A 23,819-nucleotide genomic window follows, 5' to 3' on the forward strand; every position below is an offset into this window, starting at 1 on the left:
CCCCTGACATAGGTGTGTTTCCAAATAATAGATAACGGCATGCTTGGGGCGGCAATTAATATAAACAATTCCCTCAAAAGCATGAAGAGGGAAAGTCCCTAAATGTGAACACCTACAGTTTGTTTGTCTTTGTCACTTGATTTTGACGCCTTAACACGGTGGCACGGATAATGCAAATCATAACAAGTGGCCTAACTATAAACAAGGCAGCCATCTTAGAAGAATTAAATAATTAAATGGGCTAAGACAGAGCAAGCTAAGTAGGTTAATAGTCACTAGGTGACGGGGGCATGAGTCCGCAAGCCAATGGCTAAGCTAACTCCTGTTATTCCATTAAAACAAACTAGGATTCACTACAAAGGGTCCTTTGATTGAGCGTGGGGAGGCCATGAAGCAGTTGTTGATGGGATATCTGACATTCAAGGTCTTTAGCCCCTTGGTGGTGTAGTGGTGGGGGTGGGAGGACCGGGGTTCTGGTGCTGGGCGACGTTCAGGCACGAACGGATGCAGATGGGCTTGTTTTAGGCACACCTTCAGTGTGTCGACAGTGCACCTATTTTGCACTGCCACTGTGCAGCCAAACCTTCATTATGTGCCCTGGGAGATGGGAGTGGCCGGGGTTAGAGGCAAGAAGTCTGGAAGGTGGAAGGGCAGGAGCAGCAGTGGTGTGTAGGAAACATTGGCAAGGGTGTCAGCAAATGCAATCATACTCATGAATGTGGGTGAATCTGTCACAATCAGGCTAAGGAATGCAGGTGGAACTGTCTCAGTCAGGCTCAGGAATGTGGGCTGAGCTGTCACAATCAGGCTCAGGCATGTGGATGGAGCTGTCATAACAGGCTCAGGAATGCAGGTTGATCTGTCACAATCAGGCTTAGGAATGTGGCTGAGCTGTGACAATCAGTCTCAGGAATGCGGGCTGAGCAGTCAGCTGCAGACAGGAGGCTCCTGGAGCAGCTGGGGAACTGTGACTGGCCCAACGGGTCACACATTATTGCAAGTCAAAGAATCTAGCTAAGATAACTAAGGTGACAATTAGGGCAAGTTCTCTGGAACCTAAGATTATCAAAAATGGAATCTAACTAAAGAACATGTGGGCAAAAGTGAAGAGCAAAAATGAAAAAAGAGCAAAAATAGGATAAAAAGTATTTGAAAAAATGAAAAAAAGGCATGTGGGAAAGGGAAGGTGTCAGCATTTCAGAAGCTGGGTCAAGAGTCTTCTTAAGGGGTAAAGTGAAAGCCTAGGTCACACTCAGCAAAGCATGGGACTACCGGGAAAGTCAGAGGTCTGTACCTCTCAAAGTCCAAGGGAATCTGACTTACGATCAGTCAGTAAAAGTCCTACTTAATACTGGGATTAGTCCACTTGGCACCGCCCATCGATCAGGCCATAGTCTGTTCCATTCTTCTAACATCTCACAGGAAAAAGTATTACAGCAGGTTAAAGTCCCACAAAAAGCTTGGGAGCATTGCTATCCTTGATCTCCTGAACATCATTTGAAACATATATGAATAGGAGCAATCATTTCTCTCTCAATTTCTCAATGTACCTTCTTCAAGGTTGTCTTCTCAGGCTCTCTATATGTAAGGCAATAGTACATTTATTTCCAAACTGACATTTCATAGAAAAATATATGCAATGAAATTACATGCTAGCAGAAAATGGACAACAGTTTCTCTCGTTAAAGAAATTCAGGCCTAATAAAGTTAAGCTAAGAGTAACATTCTGAATGGCACATTTAATTCATGTTGTACTGTGCACATTTGACTTCTTTATTCAAATAATATCAGTTACACTTTCTCATTTTAAACTTCATGTTCCAATTAATAATTGAAATAAAATTGTTACCACATATTTATTATAATGGAGAACTACATTTTCAACATTAATCATCAACATTAGTGGACATGTTACGTGAACTATTAGCATCTAGAGGTAAACATTCCCAAATAATGTGGAATGGTTGTAAAGTATAAATCAGTGATTATATTTTTCTTAGTGAAGTTAATGCACACAACATATGTATTTCTCCTACCACTACAATGAATTCACTCTATTACTGAATCTGAATGCATCACTTTACATTAGTTAAAGGTGAGACCGCACAGCTTGTTTTGTCTGATGAGTACATATATGTCATGTTATGACGCCAGGGGTAACAGCAAATTCTCAGCTGTACCACCACCCACTATCCGTTTAGTGGTGTACTGTAATTTCCCTGATCTTTCTCAAAATTGAAATGGTCTCAATAAGTTTTCAGCAAATATTCTATACATACCCTCTCTGAAGTCTGTTCTTTATCCACCAGTCTTGGGTAACGTAGGTCCCTCACACTGCTTTATTGAACTAGGTATTCATATTCTGTAATAACACAAAGGGTTTTGACAGTCAGAGGAGAGGAAATGGAGAACATAATTTGCATGTGGGATATACACTTTTTAGAAGGGGGTGGTGATTCAGTGGCACATATGCCAGAGGTACACAAGCAATGCAAAATCTACCTATACGTTTTATCCACAGCATCAGTCAGTCAGATGTTTCTTTAACCTTTGCTGATCACCAGCTGATACATAGGCATTCAGCATTACTGGTCAGGTCGATGAAAATACAGGATCGCAAACAATGCCTATCATTCTTTCAAAATGCTGGCTTGTTTCTCCCACTGGAGTAGCTTAGACTTTAGCCCCTTATTTATTATGTTCCTGCTTGTCATCTAGGAGGTGCTGGTTTGAGTGGGTTACCAAACACTTCGGGCATATTTATACTCTGTTTACTCTAGATTTGCGTCATTTGTTTTACGCAAATCTGGCACAAACGTAACTCCACATTTATACTTTGGCGCTAGACCTGTCTAGCGCCAAATTTATGGAGCTTGAGTCATTTTTTTACTGTGGAAACCTACCTTGCGTTAATGAGATGCAAGGTAGGCGTTCCAAGCAAAAAATGACTCCAAGGCCTTTGCACCTTATTTATACTCCTGTGCAGAAATGACGCACGGAAGGGAGAGGGCTTTAAAAAAATGACTCTAAACTATTTTAGAGTCATTTTTTAACGCCAGGGTCGGGGCAGGCGTTAAGGGACCCGTGGGCTCATTCCCATGGTCTCTGACCATGGAAGCAGTCCACAGGTGCCCTTCCCTGCCCCCAGAGACACCCCCTGCCACCCTTGCCCACCCCTGGAGGACACCCATGGATGGGGGGACCCATCTACGGTAAGTAGAGGTAAGTATTTTATTTTTATTTTTTAAAGTGGCATGGGGGCCCTTACTTGGACCCCCTACATGCCATTGTGCCTAATGGCCATGCCCGGGATACAGAAGTCTTTGCTAAGACAGGAGTCATTTCCATGGAGGTTGTGCATCAAAAAATTATGCTAGTCAGGTTTGAGTCAATATTTTTGACTCTAACCTGACTTGCACCATTCTTTGACGCACAACCCCCATTCTCCCCTATGCCTCCGCTGCCCGGTTAGAGTCATTTATGTTGACGCTAACCAGGCTGCAGGACCGGCTAACGTCATCCCATAAATAAGGCACCTGGCTGGCGCGATGGAATGGCGCTAGCCGGCTGTAAACTTTTTGATGCAAATCTGCGCTAGCGCTGATTTGTGTCAAAAAGTATAAATATGGATGGGCCTTCATGTCTCACTCAAGAAGTTTTGCCTTTCATCTTCTATGGTTGAGCATGAAAAAGGCCCACAAGCAAAAATACCTACTCTCTATTTCAAAATATATTGTGATGATCTAGTGTAGTTCATTATGACTAAGAATGTTCATAGCGGATTCCATGTTCTGTGATGGAATGTGTATTCTTGAGTCAGTGACAGTTGTTCCAGGTGCTGCAAAGAAGAGACATGAATAAACGTCTTCTCCTTAGTTATAAACACCATTGTGTATTCTGTATTGTATTTACACACTATGGGCCAGATGTATCATCAAGGCCTTTTGCAATTCAGAAATAGCGATTTTTAAAAAAATCGCTCTTTCCGCCTCTCAAAGTGCCATGTATTACATTTGCGAATCTGTAATAGCGATTTCTTAAAAATCGCAAATGCTATTACCGAATCGCTAATTGCGATACCGGCCCCATTCGCACCTATGGACCTGCTGGCCCATATCTGCGATTTTTTTGCATTTGCCCAGGGTGCTGGGGGCCTAAGGCCCCCTCTGCTGCACCCCAAAAAATGTTTTGAGGACATGTAAGGTGCACACATGCCAAAAGCGCATGTGTGCTTTACATGTACAATTTAAAAATGCATTTTAAATGCATTTTTTAATTTTGCACATGGTTTCCACCAAGTTCAACTTGGTGGTAATTAGCGATTCCTAAATGCCAAAATCGCATTTAGGAATTGCTTCGTACATGTGCTAAGGAATCGCAAATAAGGAATCCTTATTTGCGATTTCTAATTTAGAGAGTCACAATTTGTGACTCTCTAATCAGGGTCGCAACTTTAAGGAATCGCTATTTTTGCGATTCCTTAAAATTGCATTCAGAATGTATTTCATACATTCTGAAATGGCATTTTGCATTCGCAAACGGGCATTTGCACCGTTTGCAAATGCAAAATGCTTTCATACATCTGGACCTATGTTCTTCTACAATTTTAGTGCCGATTTTCAAAGAACCTACTTTCAAGATAAGTCTTTCAAAACATATCAACCGTTTAAGGGCTCCTAAATCTGTTGTGTTCAATGGATCAAAGGATACTTTGAGGGTATCACCAACTTTAAGGTATGTGCCCATCTTGATATTTAGTGACATGCATGCCTATTTTAAGAAGTTCCCATGAGGTGTGGAGTGACATTAAACGTGACATTAAGCATTTCTGTAATGGCATTTTTGGATGGCACATAGATACTAATAAAGTGGATTGAATGATACTGCGGGAAGCCGGGTGAGTTTCAGATTAGCTTTTTGTGTGAGGAATTAGTACCTAAAGAGTTAAGGTACTAAGGGCCAGATGTAGCAAAGGGTTTTACCCATTTTGTGTCTATGGGAAAATGTGTTCCTACATATGGCCCTAAGTGTAGGTACGCGTGCAGAGTAGCACTTACCATTACAAGTGTTGAAGCAGGCACCCGGCTCACTGATTCATGTTAACATGCTGTGCGAGTATTGTATGCGTGAAGATTGGCATTTCAGGAGTCTGGAATGTGAATGCATGGGCATCGCTGAGTGACGTTGTACGACTACATTCAGTAAAGTTTCCTCATGAGTACAGCACATCTTGTAAAGGTGGGCCACGGAAGCGTGTTCATTCAGCGATATACTCACTCATTTATATAGCATGTTTTCTTTTAACAATGATGTGCACACTATAGTTTAACAAACATAGGTTTAAAATGTATTGTGCATATCACAAAATAAAATTGTTCAGTGATGCGCATATTTGTATAACCCATATTGTCAGTGTCAGGGGAGTAGCACGTATTTCAGTGATGTGCGCACTAGTTCTAAAGTATCAAATATTTCCTGTGTGGGTTCAGTGATGCACATAATAGTCAAACAGTAATTGTGCATATGCAATGGTGACATCAGCAATTTTGTGCATACCAAATATGAAAATGAGTGATGTGCATACTCGAATAACTTTCATTTAAAATTGACAGTTCTGGCATTGTTTAGAACACCAGTTGTGTTTTTATATCATCCTTCAGCGCTTATGATATGGACATTGTTATCTGCATGTTTCTTATTTGAAAGAATAACCATCAAGTTACAGTGCTATATTTATCACATCTGTGAAAAGAACATGTGAGTCAATAACAGCCATGGATTGTGTGAATGCACCCCCAACGTTTTTGCAGATGTCATGTGAACCACCCATCAAGTGGAAGACGTGGTATAGGGCGTTTACAAAATACTTGGTGGAATCTGGGGGAAATAGGCCTTGTCCTGAAAGAGAGAGAGAGAGTTATTTTTAAGCATGAAAGAATAATTTAGAATTTGAGGGGCAGGCAATCTATGAACAATTGCCTCCTGTAGTAAATTATGATGGGGAAATTGAGTTGGATGATTACCAGGAGGCTGTGCACAAATTAGAAAAACAGTTTATCACCCAACCTAGTTAAATAGTGAACAGGTGCAAGTTTTTCACTCTCGAGCAGGACCAGAAATAATCAATTGATACATATGTTGCAGATTTATGAATGCTAGCCGCAAACTGTGAATTTCGGGAATCCACATCTCAACTACCTGATCAATTTGTAGTCAGGTGTTGGGACAAGAAAGTCCAGGAGAAACTGGTCACTCTAAAAAAAATCAGTCCTCAGCAGAGACTATTGACATTGTGAAAAATAATGAAAAATTCATATAATGCATTTAAAGGACAAGTAAGGAAAGAGAAACTAGAGGTGAGCTTTGTAACAAATAAAAACACTAAGGAACACAATGCATGGAAACAAGTGTCAGTAAAAGAAAACAGAAAGGATACGAAGAATAGAAAATATTAAGCCATTTTTAAAGAAAAACAAATGGTTATTTTCGCTATGGGTTTCCCACTCATATACTTTCAGGTTGGCAATGCCCAGCAAAAATGTAAATTGTCGGATTTGTGGCAAAGTTGGCCATTTTGCCAATGTTTGCCAGAGCAACAAGAACAGGGTAGTCTTAGTAACACAGAATTAAAGTAAAGAGGAGTGGAACGATTTCTGTGAAAATACAAAAGAGATGGTTTTGATGGTTCATGAAGGCAATGAGTCAGAGTGTGTTGAACCATACAGTATGCTGAAGTGGTGGTTGATGGTAAAAATTAAGGGCCTGATTTATGAAAAGTTTTCACTACCTTTGTGTCATTTTTTGATGCAAAAGTGGCGAAAATTTACAAAATATAATTGCATTTTGTAAATTTGTGCTGCTTTTGCATCAAGAAATGATGCAAAGGAGGTGCAAACATTTCATAAATCAGGCCCTAAGTTTATTGGATATTCAGGTGGGCAAATGTCAATCATTACACAAGATCTGTTTTCTAGAAAATGGGGGAGAAGGAGTTAATACACCAGATAGGTGTCCAATATCCTTTGATGGAATGAAGATTGACCTTGTGGGTTATTTTGAGCGTTCCCTACAGTTTAAAGGTGGAAACATTTTTGGCAAAGTGTTGTGGCAAGAAAGGGGTTGAACATTCTGGGTCTGTACACCAAGGTTTATTTAGGATGACTGACACCCGGAAGGAAAGAGCAAGTTTCATTGGTGAATATGGAAGAGCACATGTTGTCAAGAGGCTTGAATGAAGAAAGCTGCTTGTGGGTGAAAAAATGCAAAGGTGTGTTTAAGAGTGGTTTGGGAAGGATTTAATGCTTCAAGCACAAGATCTGAGTGAAGGATCATGAGGCAAACGATGATAAATGTCCCTTTCAGTATCATAGAGGAATTGGCTGAGATGGTGAGGAAAATGACAAGTGATGTGGTGATTGAACCCGTGAAGTCCTCACTATGGTTATCACTCTTAGCGATAGCTTGGAAAAACATGGGGATTAAAGCAATTGCATTGATTTGAGTTTGAATAAAGTAATATAGGTAGACTTTCTGGATCAAAGGTGTTCAGTAACATTGACTTGGCATCAGACTATCACCAGGTTAAATTGGATCATACAAGCAGACACTTAATGGCATTTCATTTACAAATCGGAATGTTTAAGGTCAGGAGGATGCAGTTTGGATTTACTTCAGCCACATTCATTCCTGAAGGGGGCTCCAAGATAATGTTTTGATTGTGGCAAAAGATATCCAAAAGCATGACAAAGTGTTACAGATGGTGTTTGAGAGGCTGGACAAAGCAGGTATAGTTGCAAACATCAAAAAGTGTAGTTTTGCAAAGTCTAGCATATAACATCTGGGACACGTAGTTTCTGAGGAAGGTGTTTAACCAGGTCCAGGTTTGGTGGATGCCATTAGACAGGCTCCTGTTCCAGAGACTAAAGAACAGGTTTCCTCTTTTCTAGGGGTTTGTGAGTTTTACTCAAAGTTAATTTGTGACTTTTAAGAGAAGACAGAGAATGTGCCAGGCCACTCAACTGGAGAATTTTGTCTGGAGAGACAATAATGGACCCTACTCTCTCCCAACACAATTCCTTTTCAAGGACTGATAAACTCAAGTAAGGTGCTGCCGTAGGAGGGAATGGGTTCGGGACAGAATTATAAAAGAAACAAAGACTTCCACCTTCTGAGTGGTGTTCAGCTAGCTATCCTGCTCAAGAATGCCGCAAGTGTCTTCCTCTTTCGGGGTGTGCAGGCGAGTCAATTAAATGGAAGGAACACACACACTATATTAGTATTGACATGCTTTACCATGGTTAGTTCACATAACATTTGAGCAATGGAAATGCATATACTCAGAGATGCATATAAAACACAGAAAATATGCACTTCTTTAGTTCTTGTGGGATAGAAATTCCCACTCCTTTCGTGAGCTTCGGATAACAGTTCAAAATGTTTTCCCTGGCAGCATATTACGTCATATGCTCATGTTCTGTGACTTTTTCTTATTTTTTAATTCTCTTTTCTCTTTAAATATTCGCCAATATTTTCTTGAACTTCCAGCAGATTGCGTGGGAGTCTTATGCCGGGTATTATTCACAAGCCTTGAAGTTTTTATTTTTTGTAGAATTGTTGCAGAGGAGAAACAAAGAATAGGGCACTGCCTTTGTTTTCTCTTCTTTTGCTTGCCCTTCTTTTCTTTGTAGGTGACGCTCTAAAATGTTGGAATAACCAACGGGCCGATTCTTGAATAGCTGCAGCCATGAAGAGAATTACACACTGTGGCTCACAGTAGGTCTTCTCTGGAATGTGGGAATTGGAGAAGTCCGATGAACTGTTCAGGGATGACTGAGGGAGTGTAGATGTCAGGCTAGGAAGTTTGGACCAGTGAGAAGGGGGTGCGATGATCTAGGACAGTGGGAGGAAGGATAAGGGTTCTTTTTTGGGAAATAAAGCCAAGAGCCCGACTGGGGTTAAAGTGAGTATTTATAGGTAGATAGTGTTTTCTACAAGGGCATGTGAATCACTCCGGAAAGTCCCTCACTTCAAAGCCTCCATATTGGTGGTACATGAATCACTCTGGAAAGTACCTGACTAGAAAGTCCCTGTCTGCACTCACATGGATAATTATCAAGCATGTGAATACTTATAATAACAGAAAAAAGTCAACATTGAAGCCAGACTTGTAGAAACATGAGGAACAAAAACACGAGGCCTTTTAGTCAAACCTAGAGATAATTATATAGAACATTGCAAAGACAAAGATAATTTAAAGGTTTGGTTTAGGCAACAGTGACACCAAACTTAGTGCAAATACTTAACCTAAGATGTGTGAGCTTGAGGAACATGTACATGATTTATAAAGCGATGAGTTACAGAACATAAGGTACATGGATGGGCACGGGAATCAGTGATTGTAACATTACTTTGATACTCAAGAAGAATAAGGTTTTTGAGTGGAATAGGAGTTGCAAATCAGAATTTGAATTTGTGAAACTAGAAATTGGTTTGGCAAAGGTTTTGGCACTGTTTGATCCAAATTGGCAATGTTTAAGCATGGTGGATGCCAGTAAAAGTGGGAGAGGTGCAACTCTGTTGCGGATGAGCACTAAAAGCGAAAATACTAATGGTTTTGCCTCAAGAAACCCGAGGGATAGTGAGAAGCTGTTCTCTATCATTGAGAAGGACTTATTGGCATACTGCTGGGCATTTGGATTTTTCAAGAGTTTTGTATAGGGACCAAAATTTACCTAGATGACAGATCACAAGCCATTAGTAAATATCCTTAGTAGTGGTTTGATTAAGGATCAGACCCCAAGAATTGCTAGATTAAGTTCTAAGTTGCTTCAGTACAATTTTGATGTTTATTATATGCAAGGTGGAAGAAACATGAGGGCAGATTATCTGTCAGTGCACCACAGGGGTGTAGCTTGTCATCTTTATCCCAAACTGAAGAGGATGATGAGGAGTATCTCATTGCTACCATTGCTGTATGTTGTGAGGGTGGTTTTAAGGAAAGTTAGTGGTTTAAAGGTTTGATAGAGGGTACGGATCTCAAGCTTGTGCAGGATGTGACAGAGGGATGGCCAAAGGAGAAGTCTTTACATCCAAGTTTACAACCATACTCTTAGTTGGCTAATGAGCTTACTTTGGAAAAAGGGAACATAGTGATGAAAGGGGACAAGTTCATGCCACCAAGGCATTTATGCAGCAGAATCATACGGGATGGCCATGATGGTAATTTAGGGCAGACAATGACTAAAAGGAAGGTTCAAGCTGTCAGTGGGTGTGTGATATGTGCCACAAGTGACAAGTCCTTGAAGACAAGTATTTCCCCGCTCCATTCTGTTGAGTTACTAGAAGATCCATGCTCAAAGTTGGCTACAGATTGTATTGGTCCATTCAGAGTTTTTACCCAAAATATGTGGTATGCTGTTGTGGTTGTTGATTATTACAACAAATGGTGGGAGGTTGAGTTTGTGTAGTAACCTAATAACAAAGCAGTATTTTCCACAAATATATTAGAGAGGGCTGCCCAAAGAAATTAGTGTCAGGCGTTGGGGTGCAATTTGTTTCTAGCGAAATGAGAGAGTTTTTGACAACATGTTGTGTGACTCACAAACATGTGGCATTGTATCACACACAGGCAAATGGTTAGCTGGAGAAGATGAAACGAACATTGGTGGAATGTGTGCAGTGGGCCTCAAAAATTAGGTCAATGTACGCAAGGCTATTGATGACATGTTGTTTTCCCACTGTATGACTCCCAATAGTGTTACGTACAAAACACCTTTTGAGGTCATGAGGGGTCATTTACCCTCTGTTCTAATGTTTCCATCATATTTGAAGGGTTGGAGGCCTAGGACAGAGCATGATTGAATCACAGATGTTGTAATTCGATCAAAGGTGGAAAGATCTCAGATGAAAATGTATGAGTTTGCTGGTGGAAAACATGGTACCAGCAAAACGAGTGGTAGAATTCAAGTGGGGGATTAGAAACCTGTGCATGTACATAAAGGATCATCCTAGTTTAGACATACTGTTGTGGTAGAAGTAGTCAAGGGAAATGCTGTCAGAGTGAAATGGGTCCGCCGGAATGATCCTGTTGGAAATAGCATTCCACCGGATCTCCTGGCGGTACTTGTGGACAGTTAGGTCACAAATGGAATTAGGATCGGGCTTCATCATTAGGAGTATATCATTATATTTTGGTTTGACTGCCAGGGTCTCATATTTAGGGAGCAATTTCTGAGTCCATTTGGATACGCCGGGAAACCAGGCAAAGTTCTCCTCTCTCTCCGCTTCTATTTGCCCTGTATATGGACCCCTATATTTGTATGTTAAAGATGGCTACTTCTATACCACCATGGAGACTTCATATCTTTGAGGCTAACATTTTAGCCTAAGCTGATGATGTTACCATACTTAAATCTTCCCCAGGAAAGGATCCACCTGCAATTGAACGTGTGAGCTTTTGGGCAAATTTCAGATTATAAGCTGAATGTGACCAAAACAGAGGTCATCATCAAAAAGGAATCTCAATTAGTGGATCCTCATCTTGTAAAGGCAGCTAAGTATCTCCAGATTCAAATATATCATTTGATATGGATAATATCATAACCCTCAATTATGACACATTATATGCGGAATCCCTCTTTCTATTTCAGAAATGGTACAGACTTCACCTGGTTCAGATTGGGAGGTGCAGTATCATTAAAATGACCCATATTGCCTCAGTAGTTATATTTATTCAGATGTATTCCTTTACATTTATATAAAAGTTTCTTCAATAAAGTAGAAAGTAGCTGGTAAAAATGCATCTGGTCCTATACAAAAACCTCATTGCACCATCTGCCACCTTCAGCTGTCTTCTATAGAGGGCGGGTTTTCAGTACCAGTCTTGTGGAATCATTTATGTTTTAGCTTTCCACAGAAGTAGGGCTCAGTGTACGGGATTTTTTGGCTGGTTTATTTCCCGATAATCTGACCTACATCACAAATAATTAAGCCACCACAACGGATTATCGATACAGCCTACTTAAAAACACATGGTTAAAGACGCTACCAGTCTATCATCGGGTCTAGCAGGCTATTAGTTCTACCTATCAGGTACTCTGTTTCAATCACTATACCTCAATGGGGGACAATTTTATTCTTCCACCCTACTTACAAGAAAGCTTTCTCAGGTGTTGAGGTATAGCCAAAATCCAGTATTTGGGCCAATTTCTGAATGGAACCCTTTTATCTTTTCAAGATTTGTGTAGGAATTTTTGGCTCTCCAAAATTGGGGCCTTTTGTTATCTAAAACTAAGAACGTGTGTGCTACACCTTTTCGACTGGGACATTAATACTAACTGCAATGAATTTCTTAAGAGCTTCACTAATATGAGGAAGAGTGGCTACATTCATGCATTTTATACATTACAATTTTAAATTATGCGTAATACACCACAAAAGTGGGGTCTGAGGGAAACATTGGGGTCTCTTTTATGTGTGATAGGCATAAAGTAGATACAGTGCAAATATTTTAAACTTGTGACCCTATTTTGCAGTTTTGGAACCAGGTGTTTGTAATGATAAATCATCTGTGTAACGCTAATGTAATTCCTGATGCAAAACATGTGTTGTTTGGACACTCTCCTGATGTCCCAGTGGAGGTTGGTGGTGTTTTTTGATTTGCTGTACCTTCTGCAAGGCTCATGATTGCTCGCTTTTGGCTAAAAAATGAAGCTCCACATTCTCTATTTTGGTGGTGGGCGTTCATATTTCTTTATGGCCTGGAACTTGCAATTATTGGATGTAATCCATGTTGCCATAAGTTAAAGAAAATGTGGGAACCAGTCAAGCGGGTAGTACCTGATCATTTGGATGGTTTGAAACAATGGTGCAGTCATCAGGGATTGTTTATTTCTGGACTTCAGAATTATTTCGTTTGAATGATCATTGTCCCTGTTTCTTTTTACTGCTCTTATGTATGCTTGATAGTTCTTAAACATTAACTATTTATGGATTCTTTATTTTTCTCATTGGAATCATGCCAACTTTTTATATAGAATGTTTTTTTTTTCTTTAATGAATTCTAACTCCTCAATAAAAAATAATAATCCTGGCAAGAGCTGAAATGTTGTAATGCCCCAGAATGCTGTTAATGGCCTTATGGGAACATGCAATTTCTATGGCTCTGGTATCAAGCCCAGGTGCCCATCTCATCTGGGTAGCAAATGAGGTGCCCATTAATCCTAAAGTACCTGCATTACTGCTGATTTGAAGGAGTTGTTTGGGAGGTGAAAGACAAAGAACCTGGCAACTCAGCATTTTGAACCACTCCTAATCTCCAGGGGACATTGGTGCATAAAGTGCAAAGCCAGATATGGAACAAGAATGGAAAACGAGAAAAGACTCTAGTAGAGATCCCAGTATCACACACCTGAGATGTTTGAAGGGTTACAGACTGTTGTAGGAGATGCAACAGCAGAACTGACCAGTATAAACAGACTTGGTGTTAGTAAGACGAAGGAAGAAACAGTCTCATAAAATGACTGAAACTCCTGAGTTTGCACAGAGATAACAGAAAACACAATAGGACAAATTTCACTCATAAACATTGCAGGAAATACCTTGAATGCCCGCATCTTGGATAGCCCCAGGGAAGAAGGCTAATGAAGTTTCCTATGCCCTTCATGATCCACATCGTTGGCACACACCCCTATTTGGTGGTTGAAGATGTACAGTGCTTATGTCTGAGTTTTGTTTTTTTATTGAGGGTATTGAAATGTATCCAAATGGTTGTATTCTGATGGTTTAGAGTCATTTTTTAAGGCCCTCCCCCTCCTGTACGTCATTTGTGCACAGGAGCATAAATAAGGTGCATAGGCCTTAAAGTCATTTTTTGCCCTGGAATGCCTACCTTGCATCTCATCAACGCAAGGTAGGTTTCCACTGTAAAAAAATGACTCAACTCCATAAAGACGGTAGACGGTAGACGGTTCTAGCACCAAAGTATAAATAAGTTAAGTTTGCGCTGGATTTGCGTAAAAAAAAATGATTCAAGTCCGGCTCAAACAGAGTATAAATATGCCCCTTAGTACTTTTGCTGGAATGTTCCAGTTGGTCAGCTTTCTCCTTAGGAGATTAGGGTTGACGTGGTTGAATGGTTTGGAAAAATCCATGAAGCTTGAATATGAGAGTTGTTTTCTATTGATGATATATTTTGAAGCAATCATTGAGAGCACCACTAAATTATCTGTGGTGCTAGAATTGGCTCTGAATCCAGTTTGATTGAAGGCAATTACTTTTTCTCTTCCGTCCAAGCTTCCAGCTCTGCCAATGATAAGTTAGCAAAGATTTTTGCATCTACCTCCAAAAGTGCAATCATGCAATAGCTGTTGGGGAAGTCATACTTGCCTTGCTTGTAAATGGGTTGGAAAAATGAGCCAAGCCATGATTGTGGGACTACCTTTTCCTTTAGGCAGAAATTGAACAAGAAGTAAAAGTGTGCACACCAGAAATCGAAGTCTTGTTTATAAATAGCTGCAGGAAGCCCATTTGGGACAGTTGCTCCATCCCATCTGCATTCTCAATTGTTCCCTTGATTTCACTCATGGAGAAGGATAAGGTGGTTGTTCAAATATTGCTGTGCTATAGAAGAGGGCTTTGGTCCTTACTCTTATATAAGGACTCAATATGCCTCAGCAATGTTGTTTCAGTAACACTGTTGCCTGAAGTGGCAACTGGATCTTTATCCAGTTGGTTGATTAGTGACCACAAAGATTTGGCATTATTGCTTTTACAGGCCTGCACAATGTCAATCCACTCCTGTTCAGTTTGGGATCTTTTCCCGACCAGACTGCTTGTTTTATATTCTATGAGTAGCTCGCAGAATTTTTCACTCTGGAAGGCGAGATCAGGATGAGTTTTTTTTATTTTTTTATTGAGCATATTCCTCTCAAACAATTATGAAACATAGCAAATAGATTCATAGAAAAACATTTTTGAAACACAAAATAACACCGGAGCTCAGGTGAAACATGATTGGGTACAGGAGAAAGCCATATAATTTGATATTTAAAGTTCTATGCGGTAAAGTACTTTTCTCACAGTAAACCCCATTTCTCACTATAGTAAGATAAACAGACAACAAACTGTGACTAAATTGAGGTGGGAAAAAACCTAAAGGGCTTATGCCTTACAGTACTCAATTTCTAAAGCCAATAGTAACTCGTTTTTCAAAACAAAAAATATTTAAGGTGCCAGGTATTTATGGAAATAGCAAAACCATTGACCACTGTGAAAAAGTGTGATTAACCAGGACCTATACCGTACTTTAAAGTACATACGTCCAAGAAGGTGCTTATATGCTTCACAATATTGACCTATTAAAACAGGACCGATTCTTTGTACCTTATGCTCCCAATTTAGAATATTATGCTATGTAGGAGTGACTTGATCAACCGCAGTAGTACCTTTCCCCTACAGCTTATAAAAGGCCAGTAAACTTGGCTTTTTAAACCTCACAGTACCAATAAATTGTAGTACTAGTACTCACATACTCATAGCATCTAGTGGGACCTAGTGCTCTGGTATTTCTTAAGGCTACCCATTCACTTATCATATTCTTCTTCAAATAGCCCTACCCTCTTTAGCTTTGCAACCACTCCTGAGGAGCTGGCATTGTAATAGTATGCCAACATTGTAGAATCAATGACTTTGCGACAGCTAATGATGCTGCAACAAACCTCTGAATGTGCTTGCCCAATGTTCGATGTTTGACTTGAAGCCCCAAACATTACCAGCTTCAATTCGACCTGCAAGGTCTCCTGGATTCCTTGGTTCAGTTGACAAAATACACCATCCCAGAATTGCACTAGAGTGAGACAATCAAAAAAATATGTACCGAATCTCCTTTTACCTCTTGGAAACAAGTAAAGCATGCATTATTAAACAGATAAATACATTTTATTAATAGCTTTAGGGGTACTGTATAGTACGCGAACCAACATGATAAAAAACACATTATTTTGAATGTAGCTGCCCGAAGAGATTTATAGCCTAAAATCGAAATATATTCCGAATTGCTAGTTGTCAGACTACATCCTGTCTCCTGCTCTATCTTGGTAAGATGCCTTTGTATCAATGGCGACTCAGTGTATTTCCGTAGACACCTATACCAGTTTTCTATTCCGACTAATTGACTTTATTACCATAATTTGATGATAACATTTGAAAAATAGTGCATCTCTTCAAGACTGCTATTCATCAGGCTTTTGAATTGGGTGAAGTTATACCAAAGCTTTGGCGTCTGCCCAATTGGTCAGCCCTGTGCCCAGAAAAAAATCGCCCAATGTTGAATACCCCTTAGAATTCCAGACCCTACAATTAGTTTCTGCAATTGCCAGGTCAAACCCCTGACAATCCTGCAACCTTATCAACCAATGACAGGGCGGGATTTGCCTTGACCTGAAAAACCTTTGTACAAACCAACATATATCACGTGGCACCTTATACCTTGATTTTTTGGGGCTGTTTCACCATTTTGAGGAGGAAAGGTAGATTAGCACCAGTCTCCTGTATCATTTTCCTTATAAAAAAATATCCAGCTCCCCACCTGAGCCCCTGTCCACCATACCCATTTTAACCATCGTGTCCAGCCATGCAGCCTGGTAGTATAGAGAAAATCTGGTAAAGCCAATCCTCCCTATTCTTTATCTAACTGCAACATGGAATATTTCACTCTAGGATGTTTTCCTTTCCCTAAAAATTGAGAATGAGAGAATTTAATTGATTAAAAAAGTAATGGTTAACCTTTATGTGGCGAGTTGCAAAACAAGGAATAAAAACAATGGTAACACTGACAATTTAATTAATGACACTTTGCCTATTAACGTAAGTGGGAGCAAGGACCACCTTTCAAGCCAACGTTTCACTTTTGAGCATTGTTTTTTCATAATTGAGTTTAAATAGATCCTTATAGTTATTTATCATCATAATGCCAAGGTTGTTTATTGGATGATTATTACTAAATCTCCGGGCGCTTGGGCTAGGGGCAGCACTGATGGACAGGCATTAAAAAACAATGTCTCTGTTTTGTCCTTATTTACCTTGTACCACCCTCCCTCCCAGATTCGTATTCGTATATTCTTGAATAATATCAAATGCCCCCTCAATATTTTGCTGATCAGCCTTCAAATAAAGTACTAGGTCATCCTGAAATAACTTAAATTTGGACATCCCTTGCAAGGGGGGATGACGCTACCAGCATTACATATGCGTTCTGCTAGTGGCTCAATAACCATTGTGAAGAGTATAGGAGACATTGGCTCCCCTGCTGTGTGCTGCGTACTATCTTCACACTGCCGACTTGCCTTGTATTGATGATAACATGTGCTTCTGCCCCTGGATATAATCTTTTAAGCGATAAGCAATATTTATTTACTAGTTACCGCCAAAGAAGAAAACAATGCAAAAATCCTCTTAAATGTTTTACCCCTACAGCAAAGTTCCATTAACCTACACTTAAAAGGATCAGCTCTACACAGACTTAGTTGCAGACACGTAAGGCACCATGTTCATTTTTAATTTCCCCCCAACCACCACACCCCATGCTCATCCCCACCATCACACCCAACCCATCCAAAGTGCCCAACCCAGCCCCGGAAAGGAATAGTCCACCCTACCCTTACCTTCCCTGACTACTACTTGAGTGCCCTGGAAAAGCACCTAGCAGACTCAGAAGAGAAGCAAAACCCCTCCAACCTCCTCCCCTACCGTGGAACATAACCATAGCCCTCTAAAATAACCCTAGCCATGGTCCCCCGCTTATCCCACTTCACCCTTCCTAATTTACCTATTACGTTCTAGATAAAGGGACAGAAGCTCTTCTGTCAGCTAATAACATCAATCACCAATATGCTAACATGTTCTAGTCCCAGCACCAGCCAGTCTTAACCTTATCCAAAAGGCATTGAGCAGCCTGCAAGGTTGTACATAAATGGAATTGGCCCTTGAACAAGACTTTCAACTTTGATTGCTGAACAATAGAGGCCTGTGCCCCTGCTACCTTGAAGTATGTAACCATACCAACCAAGTCTTGTCTTCTTCGGTCCGTAGCTACTGATGTATCAAAAAACAACCCACCGTCATTTCCTGCTAAAGAAAATGATTTCTGTTGAATCACTTCAGTAAGGATCAGTTCTTCGATCCTATAGTCAGCAAAATTAAGAATAATGGTGCAAGAGTACTTTGCATTTGGCTGCCATTGGGAAGGCACCCAATGAGCCTGCAAAATTGTCAAGTTAGCTGGTGAATCTTCCAGAATATAAGTATTACTCAGATCGCCCATGAACTGCAGCATGTCCTGATGCTTGTCCTGGTTTTCCACCCCTTCTGGCACCCCTATGAAATGAAGGTTTGGCCTCCTTGCATGGTTTTCCATCTTTCCATTATATTTTGAGACTCAGTCTAATTTTTCTGGATTTTACCAAGCTCAGAGTCCCATAACACGGAACGATCTTCCAAATCAGATACTCTGTTCCAGTTGCTGGAAATGTGATGAGATCTGCCCCATTGCTTCATCAATTTTGTCTAACCTTTGATTGATCACAGCTGTCTCCTTTCATTGCATGTACTTAAGCTCTCGCAATTCCTTCAAGATTGTCTCAAGCATGACACGTGACTGCTTCTGGGCTTGATCTATTATAACCTTCTTATGCCCATCCTCCAATTGCTCAGTTTGATTGGATGATATCCCCGCCTGGATGGGAGTTCGATCTACCCTACTGTCTCTAGGCCCCTGGCTTGACTTCGGGTCACCCTCTGATGACAAACCTCTTGATGATTGGTTCTGACTCACTCCCTTCTTCAGTAATTCCTGGGTTCAACGCTTTGATGCTGAATCAACTCTTAACTGGAAAAGTTGTTCTTGGTCTGGCCTGCCAGGCTGCTCTATAGCCGCATTGTCTTCTCCCACAGAAGGTGTGATATTTACTGAATGCTGTCCGTTGTTAGATTTGGAAAATTAGGGATAATCAGGCCTACCATAAAGACCACCATCTGGATCACAGGCACTCTCCCTAGGGATTGCAATGATCATTGGGGTATAATCCTGGGGGAGTATTTTAGAGGAGGAAGGCACAACCTGCCCATTCACTGATACCACAACTTCTTGATTATTTCTCCCAGTCAAAGTTCTCCACATTTCTGGCCGGGGGGCCTCAAAATCTGGGTCCACAAATGCTGGAGTTGTTGATCCCAGCGGTAATGCAGTCTTCATCATTGCCATCCCAGATGGGTTGCTAAATAATTTGCCCTTGCATGCGACTGGGGGGCGGGTAAGCCAATTTTTGTCCTTTTTAATATTAGAAGGTGAGTCAGAAATCTTAAGGCTGGACTTAGGGCCTCTATTAAACAGTTGCCACATCTCTTGCTCGACCAAAAAAATAATCCGGTCTTGACCTATTGTCTGTAAGTCTATCAAAAAATCATAATGTTCTTCACCATATTGTCCCTTATCTTCATTTCCTGAGGCAAAAAAGCAAAAGCCTAAGCATAGACTGTCATAGAGTATGCCACGCACGCAAGGCCAGACCCAGCGACCCTCAAGCGCCAGTGAGAGTGCTGAACAACCAACAAACAAGCATTTACTGGGCAGTGAGAAACCTGGCGGCCTTGAGCAAGAGCGTCCTCCATAACTGTACCTGTATCAGGTACCCCCAGACTTCTTTGCTGTGCTCGTGGTCAAATGCGCATCATCCAGCTTTCCACTAAGGCTCCTCTCGAATTGGGGGACAGTGGCCGTACTTCAAGAAAATGAGCATCCTCCTCATGCCATTCAGCACTGCAATTGGCCCGGGGTCCTCCTCACGGCGTCCCCTTCACTGCCACAAGCTCTACTCTGCTCTCTCACAGTCTCCTTGCGGCTTCTGATGCACAAAGACCAGCATTAACATGTAGAGGGCGAAGGTCCAAGTGTGCCTTCCTGCTGATCATGTGGGAGGAGTTCCCAGGATGAGCGTTGGTTGCCTTCATATCAGTTGTCATTGCTTGGCGTTGGAGCCTTAAAGTTTTCAAAAACCACTTTTTATTTTTCCTCATTTGAGATCTCTGTGGGGCCCTTTTAATACATTTTGAGAGATGGATTTTTAGTTCATCTAAATAATTTTTCCATACCCTGATTGGCTCTTCATGTTCCCAATTTAATGTTGTACTGGTCTGTCTCCACTCTTTTTAGCTAGCTGAAGCAGGGGTAGACCATCTGAACCTTTGCCAATGGCTGCCAGGATCCTGAGTGCCAATGGCATTGTATGCATGTCCTCTTTCTTTAGAGTTTTTGATTTTGATGATCTAAGGTGAATTATCGCTCTCACACATTGTTCTGAAGCTAACACCTTTATTGAAAAGGGAAAGCATGACAAAAGTGTAGCCCAAGACAGACTCAGTTTTTAGAGATTTTCTCGAGGCAGTCATTGGGTTATCACCTGGCAGCGCCCATTAAGTGCCCAATATTCAACGGCCTCTATAAAATACGGTGGAGGATATGATCTGTTTAATTATTGCAACTGTATTTTGAAGTTTGTAGCGGTATGCCCCAGCAACTTCCATTCTTCTTATGTTACCACTTCTTAGATCATTGGCCAGATTTAGATTAAAATTGGCAGTAACTATTTGAGCAATACCATTATGTGCACTTTCTAGTGTCATGAGAATGTTTTAATTTCACGTATATTTTGTTGCTTTTGCCTGGAACCTAGGTTGATGTAAACATTTAGGATAATCATTGGGCCAGTTCTATTGCCAAAGTCCCAGTTGGATGCTATTAGGCCTGTAAGTGCGATGCGTCAGACTGCAAGTGACTCTAGCATCATATAGACCGAGAGACTGCCCATGGGGTGCCCATTTTTCTTGGCTTTTCCTGTTGAGGCAAAAATGTCAGCATACCCTTCCAGTGGCTGTTCCTCCATTTTCCATTTCTCCTGGAGGCAGATCACATAAACATTCTTCAGATACGCCTCAAGTTCTGGATCTGAGTAGAGTTTTTTAATTCCTAAAATTTTCCATGAGGTAATAGACATGGAAAATGATGACCTGCTAAGTAGCTTGTTATCACAGCATGCTAGGTTTTGTAATGCCTATTCAAAGGAAGTTGTTCTATAAAATATTTTATCCCATCTTGATTAACCAGGAATGGTTAGTAGTTATGTCAATCCATTTTATTTAGGTTAGATGATACCCAGTTCCAATCTGTGGTTCAAGAAAATGGAGAATGGCCAATCTAGCATTGGTGACCTTGTGAACTATTTAGTGAGATTATTAGAGCTTCTGTGGGGAAGGACTGATTTGCTCCACCAGCCCCTAATGCACGTTTCAGCAAAGTGGTAATTTTCCTTCGCTCTACTTGGTCCGGTTATTGGGCGTCTGCTTTGCTTTTTACTCCTGGTTCTCAGGTAGCAATACTACGGGATACTTCTCTGGCATGCCTGATATCATTGTACCCCATTCAGAAAATACTCTGGGGGTCATTATAACCCTGGCAGTTGGTGATAAAGTGGCGGTAATACTGCCAAATTATGACCATGGTGGAAACAGGTCAAACAGACAGCCACTTTAACACCCCGACTGCCAGGGCGGAATCAACAGGCACCTTAGCGGTAACCGACTACAGTCAGGTAGAAGACAATGTTCTGCCCACTGTATTGAGACAGTCAAATCTGCCACTTTTTCCCGGGTGGTACCAACAACATCAAAAGCTTGGCAGAAACAGAGCCCAGAAGTGAAGGAACTGACCTGTGGAGAGTCACGGAAGAACCACGCCGCCATTGAGCCCGAGCTGCATGTCTTCCTCATGCTCCTCTACATGCTGCTCCACTACGAACACCAACGACTGCGAAGATGACCACAGTGAGTACAGCCACCTAGCACACAGAGGAGAGGGGGAGAAAAAGAGAGTGACAAACACATGCAACACCACCACCCCCAACACCATACACACAAGCAGATGTAGTAACCTAACATATTTACCCCGTACCCCTCAGGAATAATGCAAGGACAAATAGATTAAAAAGAGTGCAATAAGATAAAATAGCAGCAATACGTGCATCCAAATCAAAAAGTATACACATATTTACAAATGTAGGGACACTGCCCAGTCCTCAAAGAGTTGGGCAAAGTCCAAGGCCCCACTTCACTCCTGCAACAACACGGAGAGAACACTGCAGGGGCATCAGGTCGAAAATAGGCATGCACCTCCGGGGCACAAGGAACGGGAGGCACCTTATCTGGAATATGGTACAACGGCACTGGTCTTGGAGGGGCCAACATGCCCTGTCCTTGGTCCTGGGGAGTGCAATGCCACAGTCTCACAAGTAGATGACTTGCCCACATGCTCTGGAGGGGGCAACATGCCCATTACTCTGTCCTGGTGAGTACAAGGCCACAGACTCTCAGGTGGGAGATCTGCCCACTGGTTTTGGAGGGGGCATTGTGCCCTGTGATCTTCATCCTGGGGAGGATGGGATGAGTGGGTGCCATACCCACTGGTCTTCATCCTGGGGAGGATGGGGTGAGTGGGTGTGAAACCCACTGGTTCTGGAGGGGGCATCGTGCCCTGTGATCTTCATCCTGTAGAGGATGGGGTGAGTGGATGGCATCTCTACTGGTTCTGGAGAGGGCATCATGTCCTGTGATCTTCATCCTGGGGAGGATGGGGTGAGTGGATGGCATCTCCACTGGTTCTGGAGAGGGCATCGTGCCCTGTGATCTTCATCCTGGGGAGGATGGGGTGAGTGGATGCCATACCCACTGGTTCTGGAGGGGGCATCGTGCCCTGTGATCTTCATCCTGGAGAGGATGGGTTGAGTGGATGGCATCTCCACTGGTTCTGGAGAGGGGATTGTGCCCTGTGATCTTTATCCTGGGGAGGATGGGGTGAGTGGATGGCATCTCCACTGGTTCTGGAGATGGTATTGTGCCCTGTGATGCAGATCTTGGGGAGTGCAAGGTCATAGTCTCTCAGGTGGGTGTCATACCCACTGGTGATGCAGGGGGCAGGCTGCACAACAGCCCATGGAATCAGGTCTACAGAATGTCCACCAGCGGTGACGGCTCTTCAGTGGTGGCAGTGATGGTGGTGCTTCTGCTGGTGGTGGGGGAGGCCGCAGCCCATCCCTTGCAACCTCGGATGGCTGCCCACTGCTGCTGGTGGTGGTGCTGGTGGAGGTGTGGGGAGGCTCCAGTCCATCCCCTGCAGCCTCGGACGGCTGCCCACTAGACAGGCTGGAGCCAAAGTCCGAGTCGCAGTCCGGTGCTGCTGCTGGTGGTGGTGGTGGGGGGGAGCTCCAGCCCATCCCCAGTAGCTTCAGACTGCTGCCCACTGCTGCTGGTGGTGGTGGGGGAGGCTCCAGCCCATCCCCTGCAGCCTCAGACAGCCGCCCACTGGTGCTGCTGCTGCTGGTGGTGGTGGGGGAAAGCTCCAGCCCATACTCTGCAGACTCAGACAGCTCTCCACTGGTGCTGCTGGCGGAGCTGGTGGTGGTGGTGGGGGGAGGCTCCAGCCCATCCCCTGCAGCCTCAGACGGTTTCCACTGGTGCTGCTGCTGCTGCTGGTGGCGGTGCTGCTGGTGGAGCTGGTGGTGGTGGTGGGGGGAGGCTCCAGCCCATCCCCTGCAGCCTCGGATGGATGCATTACCATAGTTGGTGGTGGGGTCTCCAACTGAGTCCCAGCACCAGGCCCCTTGTCCTTACTGCCTGCATGCCACGATGATCTGGAAGACCTTCTTGGGTGAGTAGCAATCAATCACACCAATGCTGTCCCATTGGATAGAAGTCAGCTTTCACTGTGGCCAAAT

This window comes from Pleurodeles waltl, chromosome 4_1 (genome assembly GCF_031143425.1).
Source record: "Pleurodeles waltl isolate 20211129_DDA chromosome 4_1, aPleWal1.hap1.20221129, whole genome shotgun sequence".
Taxonomy (NCBI): domain Eukaryota; kingdom Metazoa; phylum Chordata; class Amphibia; order Caudata; family Salamandridae; genus Pleurodeles; species Pleurodeles waltl.